This window comes from Limulus polyphemus, unplaced genomic scaffold, assembly GCF_000517525.1.
Source record: "Limulus polyphemus unplaced genomic scaffold, Limulus_polyphemus-2.1.2 Scaffold3468, whole genome shotgun sequence".
NCBI lineage: Eukaryota > Metazoa > Arthropoda > Merostomata > Xiphosura > Limulidae > Limulus > Limulus polyphemus.
The window spans coordinates 114,041-121,816 of NW_013669078.1; the positions used below are offsets into that span (position 1 = coordinate 114,041).

The following is a 7,776-nucleotide window of genomic DNA, read 5'->3' on the forward strand; positions in this document are numbered from 1 at the left end:
TATTAAAGTTTTTCTTCATTACCAACCTTGTCGAAACGTTGTACATTTGCTGTTATATTAAAGTTTTTCTTCATTACCAACCTTGTCGAAACGTTGTACATTTGCTGTTATATTAAAGTTTTTCGAGCAAATTGGACATTTGCACTCAGTGGTGTAGTGCTAACTATTGTAGTACGAGCTTTACCAAATTTTGTCAGACGTGTGATGTGATCATCAAAGTAAGAATTTCACATTCAAAACCTGATGTCCATTTTTGTGAGTCCATTTTAAATAAAGAAAATATATGCAGCAGTTATATGAAAATACTAAATTGAATGTGCATATATTAGGGACGTCTATCGCAGATAGCCCTCGCGTATCTTTGCGCAAACTTCAAACCAAATTTATTATTAATTTACAATATTGCTAACTGTACTACAGTATTAAAAACATCAACATTCATAATGCCTTGGACATCTCTTGTCTTGCCAACACACACAAAAAAAGCCTGAAAGGTTACAAATGTTTGTATGCTGTAATTGCCTGAAGAATATTTGATACATAATTCGTTTTAACTACTGAGGTCAAGAAGTGTTAAACTTAACCATAATATTTTTATTACTGCATGATAATTAATCATTAAAATCAAATTATTTATATTCATTTTCCAATAAAATATTTTGAATGTTAATAAATAGCAGTTTATTTTCTGTTGAATGAAAAAGGCGTTGTTTACATTAATATTTTACTCCTGGTGAAATCTTACAGGAGTTAAGGCATGCAATCTTAATGATGCAAAAGACAGCCACTTGATTTTTCAGTAAACCATACGTAGCGTTGAAATTGCTTAGTCAGGAATTGAAATAGGTTTCTTTTTTCTGAACTGTTTTCGTGCACCAGTCTGATTGTTGGGTACGTTCGATTCATTTAGAGATTAATTTACACACTAAAAAGGTTTGTGAAATGCTATTTCTTCATCTAAAAACGCAAAATAATATTTGAAATTTCATTAACTTCATTAAGTTATCAAAATATAGCAAGGTTTAGTTTCGTACTCGATAGTGTTACTAGTATTGGCTGTTTTGTATATATGATTTTAATTTATTTATATTGTACATTAAAGGTATGGTGTATCAAATTTTATATAATATATAAAATTTATCTTATGCGTACTCTTGAAGTTTATTTTGTTTACAGGTGTTATTACAGGACCGTGAAGTAGCAAGTTTATTCAAAATGGTTGGGGAAAAAGATATGATGCCAAAAGTTAATATTGAAAAAGATATACCTGAATCAAAAAAAGCCCAGATAGATTATATGAGAAAAATAGAAAAAGAAAATCTGGAAAGAGTCCGAGGTTTACAGAAGATTCGACGTAGAAATATATATACAGGTTTTCTTCTCGGAGGCGCTGTATTAGGAATCTGTATCCTTAAATTAAACATTGTTAACCCTGTTCTGTTGTTAGGATGTTGATGTTAGACGTTTAAATCTGCATGTACTGACGTAGGCTTAAGCTCGTGGTTAGTATAACACTGACATTAACAGTCATCCTAAACTAATATATCGTATGTACTTCTCTGCGTTTCACTCCAAGTCTATTTACTAATTTAGTATACTTTATCGTTCGATAACTTAGTTAACTTTGTTTGCAAATATATGGCACATCCCCTCACAGTGTGAGTAGTTTCTTTCTACGTTGTATGATAAAATATAAGTGTAATGTTATTAATAATTTTACTGATTTAATACAGGTGGGAACACAATAACATGACTGAAGAAAAGGATTTTGGCACTTTGATGGATTAGTTAATCAAGCTTTCGAACTAGTTCTTTGTTGCTAGTAGAAAAGCTAAAACAATTCTGTAGTTTATTTATAGACACACTGATTGTTGTTTAAAAGAAGTAGTTAATTATCCACCTTATTGAGTAATGGGTGTGATATTTTAATGTATTATAATAATTGTTCTCTGTTCCTCCTACTAACACTAACTTTCCTAATTCAAGCTTTTTGTCTCTTATTCATTTTCTAATGTCATCGAGCCAAGTGAGCCTCTGCATACCTCTTGCAGTTTTATCTATCAAAATCTCCCAACTTTTTCTCATATCTAATTATATGCTAAAAAAAGTAGTACATTTTATGTCCACCAGTTGTATTTTTGTCTTTTGGTGTTCCAGTATTTCCTCATTAGTTTTTTCTTTCTGTGTAGTTGAGCATCACTGATTGTGTATAACAGTTCATCTTAAATGCTTTTGACCATAATTTTGTTTCACCAGACAGAGTCTACCTTCAATCTTCATGCAGAAAGACTAATCATACTTAATGTTTTAGTAGTCAGTTCATTTTTAATTTGCAACTGGCAAGTAACTGTTGTATCCCTTCTCCATATTCCCCCGTAAGTGCCGTGTCATCAGCATACCTATTATTACAGATTTCTGTATGAATAAGTACCTCTTACAAACCACTCTGTATACATGTTGTATAATACTGGAGTGGTTGATCAGAGGATTAGTTACTGACATAGGGTCAGTAGAAAATGAGATGACATTTTTTATTGGTCTCACATTTAAAGGAGACAAAGAAAAATACTAATTCTTAAACCTGCTTATGCCTTTTTATAGTATCCAAACCTTGTGTTTTCTTATAATGTATGGAACTACTGTTGTTTTTTAAGTAAAATATTTGTAACTGGAGAAGATATATTGTAACAAAAAAATTAGAGTACGTACATTTACAGAAATGTGAAATTGTCGAACAGTTCATAACTAATTTTATAAATCATTAACATCCCAGACCAAGATGATTTTTTTCCATTTATTATTCTGAAATCTTTTTTATTTTTATCAACTGCTATACATTATTTTAGAAAGTTCTTCTGAAGTAATCATGTCCTTTGGAGGATCCAGGTAAGCTCAGTAAGTGGTGACAGTATAATGTTTTGGGACAACATGGGACCTATTGATCCATCTCAGTTCCATCTTCTAAATTAAACTAAAACTATTAATAAATATATTTTTTAAAAAAATCTTAAAGCCAGCCCTTATCATTCATATACTTATCAAGCTTTCTCTTAAACTCACTTAAATTTACTGCCTCCACAACATCTGAAGGCAACCCATTCCAAAGGCCAACCACCCTGTTAAAAAATAAATCTGTCTTAGCTGAAGATGACTCCTACCTTGCCAAAATTTGTATTTGTGTTCCCTAGTTCTGCTATTCTTACTGTTAAATATGAAAAAAGATGATGCATCAACACTATCAATTTATTTTACAATCTTAAACACTGCAATCAGATCCCCGCTAACTCTTTTTTTTTCAAGATAAAACAATTTAAGAGATTTCAACCTCTCCTCGTACGACAAACCCTCCATCCCAGGTGCCATTCTAGTAACCCTTCTCTGAACTCTTTCCAACAATTCACTGTCTTTCCCAAAGTAAGGAGCCCAAGACTGAACACAATACTCCAAATGTGGCATAACCAGTGATCTATACAATGAAATTATAACCTCTTTAGACATGTATTCAATATTTCTGTAGATACAACCCAAAATCCTATTTGCCCTCTAGCAAAAGCACACTGCTTGGATGGCTTTAGAGACTGCTCAGTTATTACACCAAGATCCCTTGTTGTGTTTTCTTGCTGTAGTTCCGTGATTACTGTTTAGTGTTTTATTTGTTTAATTATTGTTATATTTAGCAACTGTTCTTTCTCAACTGTATTGCAAGTATTTTTCAGTGAAAAGATACAACAAAGACTGAAATAATGTTCTCTTGTTGACTTTTTTTAACATTCTGTTTGAAATTCTCATAACCCACTCCCTCCCAACATTTCTTAACTGTACAGTCTTTCTAGAATATGTAATTTTATTCATCAAATTAAAGTGTATTTATTGATCAGCAAAAAACTAAAGTAACCTAGTCAGGTAAAATATGAAATAAATATGGATTAAGGTCCATTTTGCATTTTTTAGTGTCATTAATTAACCACGATTTCTACCAAGTACTTAACTCGTGTGGTATTAAAATCAACAATATTAAGGAATAAAGTTATTGTTCACTCATTGGCCAGGTGATTGGGGTGCTTGACTCGCATTCTGAGAGTCGCAGGTTCGAATCCCAGTCCCAAGAAACATGCTCGCCCTTTCAGTCATTAATTAACCACGATTTCTACCAAGTACTTAACTCGTGTGGTATTAAAATCAACAATATTAAGGAATAAAGTTATTGTTCACTCATTGGCCCTCGGCCTGTCATGGCCAGGTGATTGGGGTGCTTGACTCGCATTCTGAGGGTCGCAGGTTCGAATCCCAGTCCCAAGAAACATGCTCGCCCTTTCAGCCGTGGGGGGTGTTATAATTTGACGTTCAATTCCACTATTCATTGGTAAAAGAGTAGCCCAAGAGTTGGTGGTGATGATTAGCTGTCTTCCATCTAGCCTTCACTGCTAAATTAGGGATGGCTAGTGCAGATAACCCTCGTGTAGTTTTGCACAAAATTCAAAACAAACTATTAGCCCTCTTCACATGAAAGTTCCCCCCCTTTCCTTCTTCTTGCAGTGCTTTTGAATGTTTCTATTTTTCATGAAGTTTTCATTTATGCATTTCCTGTTGAAGTAATTATTGTATTTCCTAAGAAATTAGGTAAAAATTATAACATGGGAAACATCTAATTTTCTCAAAGCCTTAGAATTGTACTCCAAAAGTTATTTAAAAACATTCCATCATGAAATTATTCATGTGTTTTGTCATGAATTATCTTTTAGATTATAGCTCATTTAAAGTTCAATGTATTTTAACATTGTAGCAAAGTTTAATGTTCCACAGTGGAGAGGGTTGAGTATATTATATGAAAAATGTTTTTCAATATGCAAGTCAGAAAAGTCCTAACAACCAAGCCAATATAAAGTCTTGGTGGTATGGGAAGGGTATGTAACAGCTGTTTCTGTCAGAAATTATTCATACATTGATCAGAAAGTTGTGTTCAGATCAGGGATTTCAAATTTCCAAAAGAGAAATGTCAGTTTTACTTAATGGCATTGGAAAACAAAGGAATATGGATGAACTTGGAGAATCAGGGCCATCCAGAAAGAATACTACAACAAGCCGTATAACAGCCATGGTAAGCAAAGCTTGGCAATCTTATAACAGTTGATAATCCACAAACACAAAAGTTGTACAACATAATCAAGAAGGATTACCATTTAGAAAAGTGACATAAGTCGTGCGTGTACATAATGTCTCCGTGAAACATCCAGAAATGGAAGAGCAACTAGAGCAATCTGTATGAATGGTAAAAATAGGTGAATGTAAATAAATGTTGGACTGAAGAGAACATGTGAAATATTGAAACTAGTTTTCGTGTAAATTTTTATTGCTTCATTTGAGTGGATTTAAACTTGGTATTAGTCCGTTAGTGTGAATTTAAACTTGGTATTGCTCCATTAGTGTGAATTTAAACTTGGTATTACTCCATTAGTGTGAATTTAAACTTGGTATTGCTCCATTTGTGTGGATTTAAACTTGTTATTACTCCGTTAATGTGAATTTAAACTTGGTATTGCTCCATTTGTGTGGATTTAAACTTGGTATTACTCCATTAATGTGAATTTAAACTTGGTATTACTCCATTAATGTGAATTTAAACTTGGTATTACTCTGTTAATGTGAATTTAAACTTGGTATTACTCTGTTCATGTGAATTTAAACTTGGTAATACTCCATTAGTGTGGATTTAAACTTGGTATTACTCCATTAATGTGAATTTAAACTTGGTATTACTCCATTAGTGTGAATTTAAACTTGGTAATACTCCATTAGTGTGGATTTAAACTTGGTATTACTCCATTAATGTGAATTTAAACTTGGTATTACTCCATTAATGTGAATTTAAACTTGGTATTGCTCCATTAGTGTGAATTTAAACTTGGTATTACTCTGTTCATGTGAATTTAAACTTGGTATTACTCTTTCATGTGAATTTAAACTTGGTAATACTCCATTAGTGTGGATTTAAATGTTATTATATTAATGTTACTCAGCTTGGAGAAATTGGCAGTATTAGGTGATACAAAGTGTATCTCGATAACTGCAACAAAACTTGTGCTACTTTCTATTGGTCACTAGGTGAAAAGAATTTCCAAAAGTGGTACACAGCATGTTATAGTACTATTTCGAAGGGATTCATCATTGTCGCTAGATACTGTGTCAAGGATAAGTTAGGGATCAGGAGAGTTGATAAAAAGTTCAAGGTAAACTAAGCTTACTATCAGACCAATGTTCTGGACTCTTTGTACCACACAGAAAAACTGGCTTTGTATGGAAACGAGACCAACATTTAGTTTCCAGTTCAGCTGTTGCATATCTCAAATACCTGGATAACAAAATGGGTATTCAGGCCATCCCATGTAAAGACATACCATACTGTAAAATCAGTATTTTCATGCAGCATTTCACAGTCATTACATCATTGGTCATTCCTATTTCACATATTCAAGAGAACCCCCCTCCAACTAATATACTAACTTTTACGGGTCTCTCTATTACCCCCAAAAAAGGGTATGATCTCACTCTAGGAGAGCGTGACACAAAGTGCCAAGCTGTGTTGAACAATTATTGTGGTCAGTAGCCTTTGTTTCTCTTGCTTTTGTCTCTCCATTATAGGCTGTTTGTATCTGATATGGCTTGTTATTGTACCATTGTTTTTGAATGGTACAATTTATTAACTGCTGTGACATTTTAAAATCTACTAAACAACTAATATTTCACACCAACACATGTTGAGACTTGGCTGTTGGTCTGAAATGTAGTATTATTTTTCACATTGTATATGTTTACTTAAAAGTATCCTTAGCTTCTTAAATTAGATTTATATTCCATATTGGCTGTCAAGCAGGAAAAGTTTTTGGACGAGCTGGATGACCCACAGACCATGAAACAGTGACAAAAACCATTGTGTATAAACTGTTCTGTATAGATGATCAGCTATCATCCTATTGATGTGATGATAAGATGAAAACAATGGTCAATCGCTATTTATGTAACAAAGTAATTCCAGCATGTAAGCTTGGATTGATTTAGCTAGAAACCTCCAGTGACCTTTTAAATATGGGGAACAGATAATATTTGTTGTAGGTTTAATGTTCTGTAAACACTTGTTAATAAAATAATTGTCAAATTTGGAAACTGATATAATTCATTACCTGCAATGATTTAAAAATATCTATTAATTATATTTTTATGACCGGTACTTTAAAAAATGTAAGTAAAAAAACTGAAACAGTAGTACAAGTAGAAGTAATGAAAGGTAAAATAGTTCAATATATGTACAAGTTTTTTGTTATGGATTATCATAATATCTGATGGTTAATACTTCCAACTAATTACATTCACTTTTGTATATCACAGTAAATTATACAATGATAATTAAGAAAAATTATCAAATATTTAACATCAAAAAATAAGCTTGAAAGCTTTTAGACACTTTTTTTTATTTAGCAAAACTCCCATACAAATTTTGAAAATTACTTGTAATGAACTAATTATGAGATGCTAGTTGGTTAGTCATAATTAAATAGCACTTTTGTTTGTTATGTGTGAGGTGTAACGTACTGGGGGTGTTTATATATTGTGATTATGTAATTGAATTAAGCTATAAGTTGACATTGCCATTGAAACTTGTCTAATTTTGTAAGAACCCCAACCAGAAGAACACTGAAAATCTACAATAATGATTATAATTAAAAATAAATAGTCTTAATTAAGTAACAGGTAAACTCTGAAGAGTTTCTGTAGCCATTC

At 32.2% G+C, this 7,776-nt stretch overlaps 1 long non-coding RNA gene across 1 annotated transcript; it reads left to right on the forward strand.

The window, feature by feature from the left end:
* Positions 1-726: 726 nt before the first annotated feature.
* Positions 727-7,161, forward strand: LOC106469405. Its single transcript, XR_001291434.1, has 3 exons — positions 727-891; positions 1,177-1,405; positions 6,843-7,161. It is a non-coding gene; the product is annotated as an uncharacterized LOC106469405 (long non-coding RNA).
* The last annotated feature ends 615 nt before the right edge of the window (positions 7,162-7,776 follow it).